Source organism: Erpetoichthys calabaricus, chromosome 3, assembly GCF_900747795.2.
Source record: "Erpetoichthys calabaricus chromosome 3, fErpCal1.3, whole genome shotgun sequence".
Lineage (NCBI taxonomy): Eukaryota > Metazoa > Chordata > Cladistia > Polypteriformes > Polypteridae > Erpetoichthys > Erpetoichthys calabaricus.
The window spans coordinates 249,935,786-249,953,279 of record NC_041396.2 but is presented as its reverse complement, the minus strand read 5'-3'; the positions used below and the strand labels follow the sequence as shown (position 1 = coordinate 249,953,279).

Here is a 17,494-nt window from a genome sequence, read left to right as displayed (position 1 = left end):
ATCTCATACCTTTTTCTGGCAGCAAATGATGTTCTCGCTGATCACGCTGGTGTTGTACGAATGCTTTCAAGGTATGACAACTTCAGCCACAATCTCTGCCCTTTTTGCGACTTCTCTCATTGCACTATGTATCATAGTTCACTTGCAGTACCGATTTATTTGTGCGAATCTGAGAGACACGCAGCAAGCTGGGGAAGGGTGGGGGGTGGAAGGCCTCCTCACTCACACGCCAGCCTCGGGATGTATCTTACATCCACTTAGCTAGCAAATGAGAGACCTACTTAACGGATTTAGATCAGGTTTTTTTCTATAATTTGCTTGAACATTCCGGTTGATTTTGTGACTTCTCTCATTGCGCTAAGAATCATAGTTCGTTTGCAGGAGCAATATATTTATGCTAATCCGAGACAGAGGCTGCGGGCTGAGGGGAGTGGGGAAGCGTGACGTCAGGAGTAGGGAGCCAGGCAGGACCCACCTCACTGTCCTGTTTCACTACTGCACGGGTGGAGCCATGGGGGACAGCTAGTTCTGTAATAATATGAAAAAAAATACATCAGACAAACAAATTTTTCTTCTGTTTGCTAGGTCCAAAACCTGCACTTCCCATTCCCTTGCGGCTGCATTCTATGAATTGCATTTCTAAGTGAGCATTCATTCGTAATCAGCTCATGCATACACAGAGCCCATTTGATTTTTATCAGAGTGAATCACAGCATGGTGGGACTGAGTTGCTACATGAACGATATCAGGAGTGTGCTGGGGCTAACCCAACTTACAAAGATCATTCTCTTTCTGTGAAAATTTCTGAAAAAATAAAATAGTGGTGTGACAGGGCCTTAGGAGGTGATGTGATTGAAGTGTTTAGCACTATGAAGGGTATTAGTACAATATTTACTATATAATGATCGTTAAAAAACAAGATACCTTTTAGAAACTTATTAACAGTTCACACAAAAATGAGAACACCTTTCTCACAGCAAAGAACCATAGACACATGGAATACAATACCAGGTAGTGAGTTGAACTGTAATACTTTGGGGAATTACAAAATTCAGCCTTTTATTTTGGAGAAATTAGATGAATAGGATTGGCTAGTTTATTAAGCTAAATTGGCCCAGTGTTCTCAAAATTGTTCTAAGTATATATACAAAACATTATGTTTCTTCTGCCATTGTAAAAGGTTTCCAAGGCAAAAGGTGCTGTATTTTAAAATGACACAGGACAGGGCATACACTCAATTGGGAGAGAGAAATCCACACTTGCAGCTGGAGAGAATTCTACAAAGCAGTGCATGTTAACTGGAGTTAGTGGGGTACAATAAGCCCTGTCTGTGTAAAGGTTTTTTTTTTAAACAATCCTCCCATAGTACCCTAGTAAATCCTGGTGGACTGTGTTTTGAAGTTTGTACTATTTAAACAAACATTTAGGGCAAACATTTTATTAAAATATTTAAAAATGATTCACTTTCATAAATGTAGTTGTTGCACTTCGAATAGCACGATATACAAACAACACTTCCTTTACATTTCTTGCTTATAATGGAAAAACACATAGAATAGCATTGTTAGCCTTTTATTAGTTCCTGACGGTTACTGGTGTTAGATTAACATTGATGTAAGAGTTCACACTGCATGCTACAAGTGGAAAACTTTCAAGCCAAGATGAACACATTCATGATGTGTCAGTGCTTTCTCTGTTTTTTATCTTAATATTTGCTCATTTTTCTGTGTGCTCAAAAATGATAGACCTTGTCTATTACTTTTTTATGAAAGGAGCTGTTTTCAGTTTTAACCAGCATAGATTAAATGGTAACATGATTGAAATGTTTAAAATTATAAGAGGAATTAATACAGCACAGCCCAGTTGTTACTTTAAAATAAATTCTGCAATATGAATATGATTGGAAACTTGTTAAGGGTAGATTTTGCTCAAAGATTTTAGGAAAGTCTTTCTTCATTCAAAGAACCACAGACACATGAAATACATTGCAAAGTAGTGCAGTAGAGAGTAGGACTTTGGAGACTTTCAAATCTCAACTTGATGTTTATATTGGACAATCAAAATGGCCTGCACTTGCCACAATTTTTCTTTATTTTAGTAATTTTGTTTGAAGAAAACAACATTCTATACAATTATGTCAAACTTAACCAACCATAATCCAGTATTCTAATGTTCTAATTTGATATCCTCAAATAACCTCCTGTGGCCTGCAGTCTTTTTAAGTGTTTTTGCTTTCGAGATTTTGATGAATGGGCGGCACGGTGGTGCAGTGGGTAGCGCTGCTGCCTCGCAGTTGGGAGACCTGGGGACCCGGGTTCGCTTCCCGGGTCCTCCCTGCGTGGAGTTTGCATGTTCTCCCCGTGTCTGCGTGGGTTTCCTCCGGGCGCTCCGGTTTCCTCCCAAAGACATGCAGGTTAGGTGGATTGGCGTTTCTAAATTGGCCCTAGTGTGTGTTTGTGTGTGTCCTGCGGTGGGTTGGCACCCTGCCCGGGATTGGTTCCTGCCTTGTGCCCTGTGTTGGCTGGGATTGGCTCCAGCAGACCCCCGTAACCCTGTGTTCGGATTCAGCGGGTTGGAAAATGGATGGATGGATGGATTTTGATGAATCTCGACGTCTTAGACCTCCCTGACTTTCTCCTGTACGAAGTATAGGGAAAGTATTGAAATCCTCCAAAAATTCTATTTCGAAATTTTGTTGAATCTCAACGTTTTAGATCTCCCTGAGAGTACGAAAATACCATTTTTGGAATTATGTCTGTGTGTGTTTATGTAAACACGATAACTTGAGTATGCTTTCACTTAGGTCAACCAAATTTTGCATACAAATATAAGGTACAAAACGCAGATTTCTATCACCTTTTGGGCTATTTCCACTAACCGGAAGTGGTACTTTTTTATTCATGCAGCTGCAGAGTCCGATTTATTCAACTTTACTTTTATAATCATTGTTCAATATATTATTAGTTTGATTTGATTTGTTGCTAATGGTTCTTTAATGTACATAATATAAAAATATAATCATTGTCTTGTGGTCTACTCCTCTAATATCCATCCCCATATCTGAATATATAAGAAAGTCCAGGGCAGACCACTCCCAATTTTTATCTCTTATGGCACTTAAGTGTTTATGCTAAGCAACAAGATCAGACAGCTTTTTTTATTTCCACTATTCTAAAGTGGAAATGAGGATACTTTCAAATTATTGAGTGGTATGATATCAAAGGTATGCTCTCATGTGAAACTTTGAGAGGCACAAGTATTGAGTAACACTACTCACTAGCACTCTAAGAAACATTGCTGGTACTCTAAGTTGAAATAGAAAGAGCACTGCTCAGAAAACTAACATAGGTGCAGCATGCAGCAGATGGCATCCAGGTATGGTGATTGAACCCATGGCTCTTGAACTTTAAAACTACATGTGCAATGCTTCAAAGTCATACTAAGAGTAATACTTAAAAATCAAGCATAGCACTGAGTCCTTTAGCAAATGCGTCATTCTCAACAGTCATAACTGTGATCAGAATCTGACTCACAGTTTTGTGTGTAATGGTGCTTAATGATAAGCTGTTGTACATGCAATGTATTTGCTGTGACAGGTACATTAAAAGAACAGTCACAGACAGCTATACGTCATTACAATGCACTGAACCTCAGCTACCCAGTAACCTTTCTCTGTATGTGGCTCAACATAGGAAGGATATGTGATAAAAGCAGATTCACTCAGCTATGATACACTGCTCACCTCGACATATACATCTACAAATCACATAATTTAATCAAGAAAGAGAACAGACAGCATGAGAACTTATGATTTATTTGAAAGAAGCCATCCTTGGGTATGCAAAAATAGAACAAAATAAACAACTTTAAAACATGGCAGTGTCCCACCAACAGGACATCTCATGCCTAAGTTGCTACATTATGATGAGAATGTATAGAGACATGAGATATCCAAACTTATGCAAATAGTGTAACCTAAATGATCTGGAAATAAATTCTAATGCCGCAACAGAACTGGTGGTGGACTTTAAGTGAAGAAAAAGAACACTCTCACAATAAACATATTGTTGAGATAATGGAGAACTCTATTTTTATGAATTATCCCCATTTCTAACACTTCAGAAAGGAACTACAGCACAATTGTTTGCTCTAGAAAACTCAAAGGTATTGAGACTGTGAAGTGTGTCAAAGGACGCAATAACTCTTAATAAAGGTCTATGATGGAAAGTTTTTTCATTTTCTCTGTCACTCTGTGGATGACAGGAAGCAGAAAAAGTGGTAAAACATTTTTAACATCGTAGAGCTGTCTACTCTCTGTGGATTCATTCTGCTGTTTTTTTAGGTTTTGGGGAGCAATAATTACTGCATAATTATGTTGCATATTTCATACATAATTTGTATTAGCATAGTAGGGCAGAAAGATTAGTATCATTTACAACAGGAGCTTTCAACTTTGCATATGTATGAACTGTATCTTTCCCACCTTTGGGGGTTTTCCCTTTGTTTTTTAACGGCCATAGATCAGAGTCAATGAAAGGCACCACTCATAAAGTCCTTGGCCAGTTGGGGTGCTGCCTTAATTCCATGTAAGGCAGATCAGTCATGTACAGTTTTCACTATCCTCCGTTCCTGTTAATATAGAAAGATGCTTGGTTTAATTTGTAAATAAGGCCATTTTACTTTTTATCACTGGCTTGTAGAGTCTATAAGAATAGTGGTACTCTGGAGACTCCTCTTTGAAATTGGCTGTCTCCGCCATTCAACATGTCAAGTATCAACCAATTAAATGTTACAATCTAACCTTATTATAGAAATAACTCAAAATAAAATAAACATGGTTGTTGTTGTTGCTGTAAGTACTTACTAGACATATCATTTTTGGCCTTCATTATCTAACTTTCATCTCCATTAGCTACTGCTACTATGAAATGACAGGCAAGGCAACTTAGAAAATTTGGGACACCAGTCATCCTATTTACTTTAAAATGAATCAAAAGAAAATTAATGCCAGCAGGTAGAAAAGAAAACAGTGTCTTACGTAATTCAACAGAATAAGCTCCTGGCTGTAAGGAAAGTACTGAATCGATCTTGGGAGCTCCGTCTGAGTGGCTGAGCTTTTTTACTGTGTGATCACCAGAAGGGGCAGAGCTAAGGGCTTCACTCGATGGCTTCTCCAAGCTGCGGGAAGAGAAAGAAAAGAGAATGTTAGAGACAGAGCACCCTCTGGACCTAGGGGGTTATCAGATACCCGGATCGAGCCTATGAGGTCCTACGATGTGCATGCGTGACATTACTTTACACTTCTGAGCATACAAAGATTATCCAGTTCACACAGTCCTAATAAAATACTTAGTTTTCTTATTACTTTTACTCCAAAATGTTATATATTTTTTCTTTGCTTTTTTCTTTACATTTCTACCTGAAACTGGGATGGCATCAGAAAGAGCACCTTTTGATTTAATTACAAATTAGGAATTTAACTTGATAAATTATTAGCAGGGGATGGATAGTTGGATTAACTAGTGATTGATGGCGCCATCTATTGCCAGGTGCTGAATTTTGATCTGAGTGTTGAGTGGTCCCTATGAGTACTACTGGCTTGGAAAAAGTAAAACTCTGTCCATTTCCTGAACTGACCTTCTCAACTAATAGCTGAGGCCTAGTCCAACAATATCAGGCACTAAGAGTGAATCAGCATTGTTACCAATGATTCATGGCCTGTAAATATTAAACCAGAACATAAAAAAATGAGTAAGATACAAGACAAAACTGGAAAGAAAAATGAAAGAAAAAGGGATTAAGAAAACACAATCTAAAACGACTGAAAGCAAATTTCTGTTCAAGAAAGTTAAAGGCAATGCTAAACTGGAGCCAGAGAAACCCCGATTAATTTTAAATTCCTAATTCCAAAACATGTACCATAGCATTTTTTAAACCTGCTTAATCCAGTTTAAGGTGAACAGTGGCAATTTTAGGCTTAAAAAGGAACTAATCCTGAACAAGGTTCCAATCAATTACATTGTTCCCTCACCACTACTCAAGTTCAATTTAGAGTCACCATATAAACCAATACAAACATCTTCAGTATATGGGAGGAGAAGTGAAACACCTGGGATTAAAACCTCTGGACATACTAGGAGAACATGCAGACTCCACATGAACAGCAGAGAGCACAGCCTTCAAACCCAGGAAGCAAAACCTGAGACATAGCAGTGTTCCTCTATTACTTCATGACAGCTTTCTAGAATAAGACTTTACATAATTATGAATATCAAATGCTTTTTCTTCATGTTAGTGAAAAGTCTTAGTCTGCCAGGAACAAAAGAACCAACAAAGCAAACTCTCAGAGGCACCTGCTAGCTCAGTTCAACCTTCTGACAGAACTTCCCAGGATCAGAGCCTTAGCCAAAATGGAGAAACAGGGAGTTGATGCCCTTGACAGGTAGCACACAGTGGAGATCCTGATTCATAGGCAGGACATTAACTAGTCAGTGGTAGCATAATGTATTGAAAACCACAATCCAAAACCAAGGTCAAAGATAGGCAAATGTCTAAAGACAGAGCAAAACACAGATGAAAGTACTACAAATCTTAGACAAATGACAGTTAGAATAGCAAAGAAAATTAGCAATTAACAAGAAAAAAACCAGCCCTCACTTTAATTTCCTTTGCCCCACTCTTCCCATCATTAACAGCCAAATAAAGTTGCTTAGCAAAAGATGAATGATGGTAGGGCCAAGAAAAACCTTAACATCAAACAAGGGGCTAGTGGGCACAGCCAGGGCTACATCCTAACACTGTGTTCTTCCATCTTGCCCTTAGTGTTGCTCAGGTGAATCCTGTACTCACTTCAACCTCTCACTGTTTAAGCCTCCTTGATCAGAATCGACCAGAATCAAATAGAAGGTGGCAAGATTTTCGGTACTGCAACACATCTCTTGTGTAAACAACTACAAATGCTTCATCCAAGCAACTGGGTTAAAATCTCAGCTTTTCTGCCCTTGAATGTCATAGCTTCTGGTAAATCGAGCCATCAATAAAAACAGAAGCAGTTCTTCCTCTAAAAATTGTTAACTTGCATCATTTGGACATGTGAGTTTATTAGAATAGAGAAGATTTGTGATTGACCTACTTCTTGTACACCCAGGGCTTGAATTTGCCAAACAACCCCCAATGAAGTGTCTGTCTAATTACATCTGCATCACTCAAGTTGAGGTAGAGAGCAAATTTTTGATTATCTTCTTGATAAAGAAGGGTATTGGTGTACCACCAATGATAAAGCTAAGCTGTGAATGTCAGCAACATAGGCTTATGTTAGTATTATCGTGTTAGAGCTAACCTATTTTAGTAGGGTCATGTACTGCCTAAATGTAAGACAGCACTAAGGAGAGAATAGGATTTTTATATTTTCAATGTATTTAAAGTAGTTATGATGAAGATGCTAGATTGGAGATTGTGTACTTTGATCAGAAAGGAGTATATATATAGGAAGGAAAAAGTGCCAGGCCAGCCCAATCTAATCTCCTTATCAGTATTTTCCATTTTATCACTTTTGCAGTTTGCACATTATTCTAGCAGTGATAAATACATTTCACACTTTATCTAACACTCTGCTTATTAATGAAATGCTTTTTTAAGAAGTGTCAATTTTATCGCCATTATCACTGTTGTCATATTGTTTTCACTGCTTAGGAGTTTTATGAGAATAATATTGTGAGCAAACATAGGCAGGCCATATGGCCTAGCAGTTTTAGAAAGCAGTGAGTCCCAACCACTCTGCGATTCATTTAATGTATTTGGGCTCTAACAACAGAACCAAAAATACTTTGAGATAGTGTTGACTGTGAATAATGCAAAATATCACAACATTCTTGAACTTGAATAATCGCACAAAATCTATACAAACAGCACTGGGTACAAGTCAGGGACAATCTTGAGACATGGCAACAGTATGGAAGTCTGTACAGCTTGATCAAGGCAACTATGACTTGAAGGAAAAGGAAAATTATGTTCTGAAATTTCTTAAGTAAGAAAGAAGTTTCAAGGTAAGGCTGTTTTGTGTGGCAATGAATTAAATACTGATCAATGCATACAAGTAAGGGTTTCACTGTATTCTGTTCACATGTAAACCTATAACCCTATAAAGTTTTTCTTAATTGTATGTGCAGTTATTCCAATTTTCCATTCCATATTCCAATGATACTTGAATCATGTAACTCTAAACTGTGTGTGATGATATCCTACGATGACAGGTACTCAGGGATCATATCACTCTTCTAAATAATGGTTCTTTAATGGCATTTTATGTTTTTTTACTGGGTTGTGTGGTTCCTTATAGAACCATTGCTTGACAAAGCACCATTTCATTCTGGGAATAGCTCTCTGCATATGAAGTTGATTCTCTGTGTTTTGAAAAACTTCCTAATATGAATAAAAAAAATGAAGCATTTAATGTACGATAGGCCACCTAGCAGGAGACTAACAGATTAAGAAAACCTGGACTATCTTGTTCACTACATTGCATAAATTTGGGTTTGGCCCGAACATATGTGCATGGATCAAACTACTGTATACTAGTCCAGAAGCTTCAGTTTGTATTATCAACATTATTTCAGAGTACTTCAAACTAGAACACGGTACTAGACAAGGATTCCCCTTCTCGCCACTGCTATTTGCAATCGCCATTGAGCCATTAGCTGTTCACTTTCGAAATGCATTAGAGATAAAGGGGATTTTTCAAAGAAGGACTTGAACAGAACATATCACTTTATGCAGATGATATGGTACTGTATATACCAGTTCCACAAAATTCTGTGCCTGCAGCTCTTACTGCACTAGCAGAATTTCAAAAGATATTTACACTCAAAATTAATTTGAACAAAAGTGTGCTTTTTCCAGTGAATTCTCTAGCAAACAACATTAGACTGGATACCTTCCCTTTTTTCCCTAACAAGGTGAATATCATCCCTAAGCTTCTGTTTCTATTTCAAAAAATCCCCATATACATTAAGAAATCATTTTTTAAGAAATTAGATTCAATCATAACTTAATTTATTTGGAATCCGAAATATTCACGCATCCAAAGGGTGACCCTACAATGACCTAAATCAGAAGACGGCATGACTGTACCTAATTTTCAGTTTTATTACTGGGTGGTAAATCTACAAGCTATAAAAAACTGGACATTGACACAAATAGATGAACACACACAGGCTTGGTCTGCAATAGAAATGAAATTCTGCAGTACTTCTTTATATCCCTTGCTTTGTACACCAGTAAATACAAGGTATTGTCAATATACTAACAATCTAATTGTCCTTCATTCACTCAGAATATGGAACCAATGTAGGAAGCACTTCAAGTTACAGAATGTTTTATCTGTGACACCTCTACATAATAACCTTTTTCCTCACCTCTCAAACTTACGACGTTTTTAATGTTTGGAAAATGTGTGGGATTAAATCATTTAGAGATTTGTATATAAATGTTACACTCCAAATTTAGCTTCCCATCAACACAATTTTTGCAGTATCTCGAAATAAGAAATTTTTGCTAAAAAAAATCTGCCCAATTTTCCTCACCTCCCACCTATTTCTATTCCAGAAGAAAACTTAATCATTCTATAATATATAAAACAATTTTAAAGTCCCTTCCTTTTAAAGATCCCAAAGTACAGTGGGAAAAGGATCTCTCACTCAACATTTCGGAAAACGAGTGGAAGGCAGCAATGCATAGAATTCACTTCAGCTCCATATGTGCAAAGCGTTCAATTATCAAATTTAAAATCTTTTATCGAGCACATCTGTCTCTTTTAAACTTGTCCAATATGTTTCCAGGGCAAGATCCAACCTGCGAACATTGTAATTGAGTTCCAGCCTCATTGGGCCATATGTTTTAGGTTTGCACCAAATTAACATCATTCTGGACTAAAATCTTTAAATGCCTTTCAGACAGCCTTGGTGTCACAGTCTCTCCTAACCCATTAACAGCTGTGTTTGGTGTACCTACAGATGGGCTTAAAGTGGAGAAGGACAAACGAACTATAATTGCCTTTACTTCACTATTGGCACGTAGACTTATATTGCTCAACTGGAAGAATCCTAGCCCACCTCTTTGAAGTCAGTGGGTAACTGATGTTATATACTATTTGAAATTGGAAAAAATCAAATTCTCACTTAGAAGATTTGTTCAAAACTTTTTTAAAGCCTGACAGGATCTAATCAATAACATTTTAGAAAAAACATTTATATTGGGAGAAGGACTTCTTTCCCTTTTTACTAGTCCCATAGTTTTGCTCTGGCTGTTGGCCTTTCTCTCTTTCTCGTGGGTGAGGGTTGAATTGAATTTCGTTTTGTTAAGTTTGACTTGATTGTATGGAACACTACATGCTTTTAATAAATTCAATAAAAGATAAAAAAAGAAGAATTAAAAAAACAAAAAAAACAAAAACAAAAGCAAATATCACTTATGTAGAATAAATGCAAGTGGAAAGGAAAAAAAAACCGGACTTCGGCTGTTTTATAGTATGCACCAAGAGTCTTTTTAAGATCAGGAACCCATTGGTATTTCACTAATCTGTTACCATCTACTCATATTTATTCACTGTATGGAGCCTGATACTGATCTAAATAAATAAACGGTTCTTTCTGGAAACTTCATGTGGATGGGTCATTCCAGAAAAAAAGATGGCTCCCCTATGCCATTGCTCTGAATAAGCACTTTGGCACCTTTATTTTTAAGAGTGTACCTGCCTATGCCAGCAGTGGCTTTATCCCTTGTAACCTTGAAGTGGATTCAGTATATTTTATAATGTATATTTGGTCAACATCATGACTGAGCCTAATGAAACTGACCAAATAGTAGACATCAGTGGCATCACATGCTTCTATGCTTCCTTTTCAGTGCTGAAGTCATTAACCAGGACAAAGACCAATGGTTCTCATCAGGCTTTCCCTACTTCTCTTAATAATCGCCTTCTCCCAGGGAATCTTTAAAATTTAATTTCCGCAGTCACAAGTTATTTGATATGATTCTCTTGTAGATAAACCTTGATCTTCATTTTACATGCAAAAACACAGCCATGGCAGTGTTCTTGCACACTTTAACCTGAAATCCCAGCATTAAATGGGACTTTCCCATATGCAACCAGCCTTTTTCAGTTCTTTTTTGTGTTTTTCCTTTATGAAAATATATTATATACAGTATCACCAGAAAAAAAGTACCTAAATATAGTGAAAAGTCTCAACTCTCACCCACCTGCCCATGACTCTTTCATGAACTACCGGTACTCATATGTTGCATTGTGTAATACACAAAAGCTATGCTAATATTTATTTTCCTTAGTGGTAAGAACTGTGAACATCTTTTCATTTTACAAACCACACTTATTCTAGTACAGAGTACAGTCTGTTGTACAGGATATTCATTCAAAACACCCCTAATATAGAAAACCCAGAGAAAGTCGTTCTCTATACAGTAAGAAATTGTAAACTGCACACAGGCAGCAATTAGTCAAAAAAAATCTAAAACCTGAAGCCCACCTTCTCTCCAATTGTTTTTCAAGTGGGGTATTTCAGATTCCCTGCTTTTCCCAAAATGTGCATTTTCTGTTGACTGACAGTACTTAGCTGGTCTCTGTGTGAGTGTCACTGAACCTGGCATTCTGTACACGACTGGCTGCTGTCTTTCACCTAATGCTGCCATGATAATCTTTGGCCTTTTGCAAACCATGAATTATATTAATTGAGTTTTAAAATGGTTCATTATTTTTATTTTAAAACCAAGTACTTTTTTGTAATGCCTCCTATTCTACTCACATTTACTCTGATTTCATGTTGGAAGTTGTGCAGTTTCTTCCCTCTTTTCTTTCCTTACCTCATGTTTATTGTGGTGCAATCTGCAGTCTTATTATTTTAAATTGGTATTGCAGTAAAACAATATATACTGCTGAGTCTGAGTGCAAAGGGAATGGACATCTGTTAGGTTGGAAATAAGCACCCAGACTGGGCATCAGTCCATCACAGACCATGCAGTGCCAAACAGAGTCATCAATGAACCCAGGGCACATGTCTTTGGGTAGTGGTGAGTGAAAAGATTTGCTTGAAATTAAATCTGCAGCAAAACTCAAGACATTTTGCATAACAAAAGTTAGGAAGTCATTACAAAGTTGCATTTCTTACACTGTGAGAGATGGTAGGTAACAGCATGAGAGTTTCATCATTGATTTTAGTTGATTTTAATCTGTAAAAATATTCCTGTAAAAAAAGTTCCTGGCCTAATTTTTGTTATCAAAAAACATGTGGTAAGTGGTTAAGCAAAACCATCTTCATGTCAGTGAAGTAATTTCTTGAGATTGCTGACATGTGTAAAACTAAACTCAAAAAAGAGTGAAAATGTCTGATTGTTTAACCCACAGATGCAAATGATTTGATTTATTTTGCAAAGTCAAAGAGACCTACTAACAGAAAAATCATATCTAACTTGAGTAGACTATGGCAGAAAATAGAGTGAAACGTTTCTTTGTTTTTTAAATTTATTTTAAGATGAGATTTGCATTCTTCTGAAATTGTGTTTCCTGTAGTCGTTACCCAGTGGTTTGAATTTAACACAAATCAGTACTTTTAATTTTTTTTTTTGTTTTTACTTGGGTAGAAATTCAGGATGTTTTTACAGTAACAACAAAACAATACCAGGTTATGAATAACTAAACTGCGTTTTTTGATTTTAACTCCACCATCAAGTTGTCTAACAAATAATTGGGGCGGCTATTTTGCTTGACCACCACTAAGTCATCATAGTGTGAGGGATGAAGTAGAGAAATCTGTGTTTTTGCTTTCTAGACACAAAGAAAACATGCTTTCTTACAAGCGTAAGTCAGAAAAATGTATCTGATGGTGTTTAATACAGGTAGTCCCCAAGTTATGGACATCCGACCTACGACTTATGAACGGGGCACCAGCTGCGATGCATGTGCCTCAGTTACTGCTGCTCCATCATCTTCAGCCTGTGGACGCTGCAAGCGGTGGCTGGATTTCACTACTCGCGGAGTGTACTGTCCCTTGGGGGGGCTCCCAGCGGCAAGCTATGACCGTGGTCCATAGTCACTGGGGCCACAGCTATCGCTCGTGTGCAGGATGGAGGCTTGATGGGGGGGTGCATTGCCCACCTACCACGCCACCGCAGCTACTGCTTGTTACTGGACGCAGGCTGGATGGAGCAGAGGGGGGCGTTTCACTGTCCGCTCACCACACACGGCTACCCCGTTCATTCTTGGTGGATGGCTGGTGATGCTGCAAGCGGTGACCCGGTTGTGGCTGAATAGAGGCCAATGAGGGTGAATGGGGCGGTGGGGGGGAAACATTGTAGTGTGCCTCGGGTGGCTGCCTGTTGAATGGGGGTGGTGGTGGGCGATTCACTACCTTTGGCCGCACAGTGTTCGTTCTTGGTGGGCAGATGCTGCAGGCAGCATACTGTAGTGGAGGTGATGGTGTGGTAGGTGGGTGGTGAACCGCCCCCATTCATTCTCAATAGCAAGTCTGCTTGTACTGTTACACACATAGCAGAAAGTTGTCTCTTGTCAGTACATCAGACGTGTTGACGATGGATGCCTTCCTGCTGTAATAGCGTGTACACTGCTGTGCAGAAGAGCTCTTCTTAAAATTTTGACTTCACCCTTCAAGAATGTCTCTGAAACACAAATCTGATGCAAGTGCTAGTGATACAGTAAAGAAGAGAAAAACCATCACCATTGAAAATAAAGTAGAAATAATAAAAAGGTCAGAGAGAGGTGAAACTCCATCATTCATTGGCAGAGCACTTGGTTACAGTCGGTCAACAAAAGCATTTATTAAAATAATATAGCTGTTCCGACTGACATACAAATTCAACTTAAGTACAAACCTGCAGTCCCTATCTCGTACGTAACCCGGGGACTGCCTGTGTAAGTGATTGTTTCAATAAATCCCAACTGGGGAGCTTCTGATTTTCAGATGATTTTGGAAATATAATCTTCTTGCCTGTCAGCAGGACAGCACCTCTGAGAAAGACATCTTTGAATTTAATTGAATCTGACAAGACTGAAATGGAGTCCACTTGTTACTGAAAGATTTATTCAGTTTTCTTGTGTGCCTTTAACTGCTATTTAAAAACTTGAAATTTGTTCCTGTGAATCTGGAAAAAGTGTGTTTTTGAAAGCAACAATTTATTTCTTGTATAGCCCAAAATCACATGAGGAATGTCTAAATGGGCTTTAACAGGCCCAGTCTTTTGAAACCTCCTCAACATTGACTTTCTAAGAAGACAAGAAAAAAACTTTAAATACAAATTGTAGGGAAAAAATGGAAGAAACTTTGGGAATGGCAATTCAGAGAGAAAACCCTTTCCAGGTAAATTGGGGTGTCAAAAATTGGAGTAAATACATTACACTAAACAGAACACAAGTAATCCTCTTCACAGAGGTAGATGGTGTCTATCATTGCCACCTCAGAAATACAATACAATGGTACAAACTACTTTATTATTATTGAGCTTGTGTTTGGAAATTGTTATAGATATCAGTTCCTTTCTATATACTGTTTCTTTCACATTTTTGCTCTGTTTGCTTGAATATTAGATTGTGCTTTTTTTTAGTACACTCTTAGTTTATAAAGATTCCTCTTTTGAGTTTGTCTAAACAAACCAGAGGTCCATACTGTGCCTCTCCTTTGTTAGGTGGTTTTGTTAAGCTAAAGGACTTGGTAGTCTGTAGCTTGCAGGTTGCAGTTACGGGCCTTGACTCCTTGGGGCTGGCCATTGAAGATCTTGCACTGCTTTTTCAGCTTGTTTTGGAGGTTTCTTATCCTTTTGCCATGTTCCTGTTTCTGTATCACAACAGTTTGTTATACAGCAGGTAATACACTACTGTGTGAGCCTATTTTCTTTTATAATTGTGGCATAATGGCATCCCATGTTTAGTCACCACCAAATAGCATCATTGCTACCAAAATGATGATATCCATTAAAAAAGGGCACAAAACGTCCAATAGGATAAGCAAGTAAAAATAAAATGGAGCCCTTATCACATCACATATTAATGATTAAAAAAATGACAATAGTAACAATCAGATTGTGAATATACATCTGCTGACGCCTCAGTCTTCACATTTCATCAGTGATGTTGCTGGGATTATTTAGTGTTTCCAGTCTTTCCACATTATACACTGTCCTCCAGGTGACCCCACCAGGGTTGATCAGACCCCAGTGTGTGTCCAGACAGCTAGCTACTCTGACCCCATGCCTCTCCTCTCCTGAGCCATAGCTATCTTGAAGCACTCTCTGCCACTTCAATGATACTGCGGATGGCTCTCTTCCTCCTCTCTCTGCTTTAATGCCCAAATTGCTGAAGACTCTGACCAAAGAACGGGCTGCAAATCCCCTGCACCCGAACTTCACTGGGATGCTGACCAATTCCGCATACTTCAAGAGCTTTCTTTTGATGGCTCCATCAGATGGTCTTCTCATGGGGCTGTTAGCTCCAAAAGAACAACTTGCTTGGTGGATTCAGACACCAGGACTATGTCTGGTCCCCAGGGTGATGGCTGCAATGTAGCTGGGGAATTTCAGCTGCCATCTGTGGTCCACCAAAGACTTCCAGCCTCTTCCTGATGCCAGGATGCTTGAAGATTATGATCTCTTCGTGGGATTTTGGCTGCTCTCCAGCTCTTACAAAGGTGATTGTCTTCTTGGAGAGTTGGCACTTCTTAGCCCACTCAAGTCCTGTGCTGATCACCTCAGCGATGGTCTTCAGGACCTGATCATGTCTCCATCGATACCTTCTCTCTCCAAGTGCCCTTGCACAGCTGCCAAGAAATGTGTTCTAAGGTTCCTCGCTTGGAACACATTGGGCATGCTGGTGATTCAGCTATGGCCTATGTGTGAAGATTTGATGGGTTTGGTAGCACATCATGTACTGCCTGAATGAGAAAACAGATACGGTGAGGTTCAGCTTTCCAGAGCTCAGACCAAGTCACTTTCCTCTCACTCACATTTCCCCATCTTGTCCAAGCTCCCTGCTGCTTCATTCCTGCAGAATCTCCTCTCCTCCACTGCTGCCCTCTCCCTCCTTCTTGCACTAGGCATCTTTCCCTCTGATGGTGTCTAATTGGAAAGTAGGAACGGATCCTAATCCATCTCAGCCTCGAGTGACCACTCCAACTAAGCCTCCTGTGGTGCATTGGCCAACATCTGATCACTTAAGTCTCTGTACTATATCACTTCTCTGGTTCTTGATATCTGAAATTCTTCCTCCAAGGATTTGAAGGGCAGTTGCAATTTGTTGTTGCCATAGAATGCAATACTGCTGAGGCTCTTTGGAAGCCCCCAACCATCTCTTGAGGTGGCTGCTGACATTTCTCTCCAAGGTGTCAACAGTTGAGAGTGGGACTTCGTAGACAAGGAGGAGCCACAGAATTCTGGATAAAAGGCAGTTCTGGTAGATCCAGGCCTTGAACTTCCCTGGTAGACCAGACTTGTCCATGGCTTTCAGCCAGTCATCCAATTCAGTACAAGTTGACTGGATGGATGCTGTGTCCCTCACTGAGCAGTCCAAAAACTTTGCCTTGTCTTCCACTTTCCCCTGTCTCTGCAAAATAGATCTTGATTTGGCTGGTTTGAAACACATCCTGACCCACCTCCACCAGCTTTTGCAGCCTCTTCAGAATCCACCGGCAGCCTGGGACCGATTCTGTGGTGATTGTTAGGTCATCCATGAATGCCCCAATGGGTGGGTGCTTGTGAGCGGATTTCATTTTGGGGCCCTCTGCACTCTGGTTCAGCCGACTTTGTGAACATGTTCATGGCTAGGGAAAATAGTGCCATGGAGATTGTGCACCCTGTAATGATGCTAATCTCTACCTTGTGCCAGCTTGATGTTATTGCTCCTGAAGACACCCCTCATCCTGAAATTGTTGTAATCCTGCTGGGGGCATGATGTTTTGTCAATGTAAGCTGCACCAACTTGTGTGGAATGGTGCCATATGCATTCGTGCAGTCAAGCCTCAACACAGCCAAGTTACCTCTGTTCTCTCTGGCCTCACTGATGAGTTATGTCACCACTCCCGTGTGTTCTAGACAGCCTGACATCCCTAGACACCCTTCTGGGCTGATGTGTCGATGTAGGTGTTCTTTGTCTGGAAAGTGCACAATATCTTGGACACAGCGCTGAAGAACACCTTTGCCTCAACACACAGCAGGGACATGATGAGGACCTAGTCTATTTGGGTGGAATTTTCCTCCTTCATCTACTCTCTATTGATCTGGGATCTTTCCTCTTCTCCAGAAGACCCACAGAAGAGTTTGGGACAATTCTTATTCACTTTGTATGAAGTGCCATTTTGCTCTTGCTGACTTCCTTCAGCTGCATCTCTGACAAGACAGACTGTACTTCTGCCTCGGGGGTGTCTATTAAAATGTTGCACTCTCCCAAATCCTGCACTCTTACTGGGTTGCTGTATGTCTG

At 39.2% G+C, this 17,494-nt stretch overlaps 1 long non-coding RNA gene across 1 annotated transcript in view; it reads right to left on the bottom strand.

Annotated features, from left to right (window-relative positions):
• Positions 1-3,837: 3,837 nt before the first annotated feature.
• The window catches only part of LOC114647580 (uncharacterized), a 45,311-nt gene continuing 31,654 nt past the window's right edge, over positions 3,838-17,494 (bottom strand). The window contains exons 3-4 of the long non-coding RNA XR_003715565.1: positions 5,039-5,178; positions 3,838-4,629 (exon numbers count right to left, since the gene is read on the bottom strand). This is a non-coding gene — a long non-coding RNA (uncharacterized LOC114647580). The remainder of the gene's footprint in view (positions 4,630-5,038; positions 5,179-17,494) is intronic.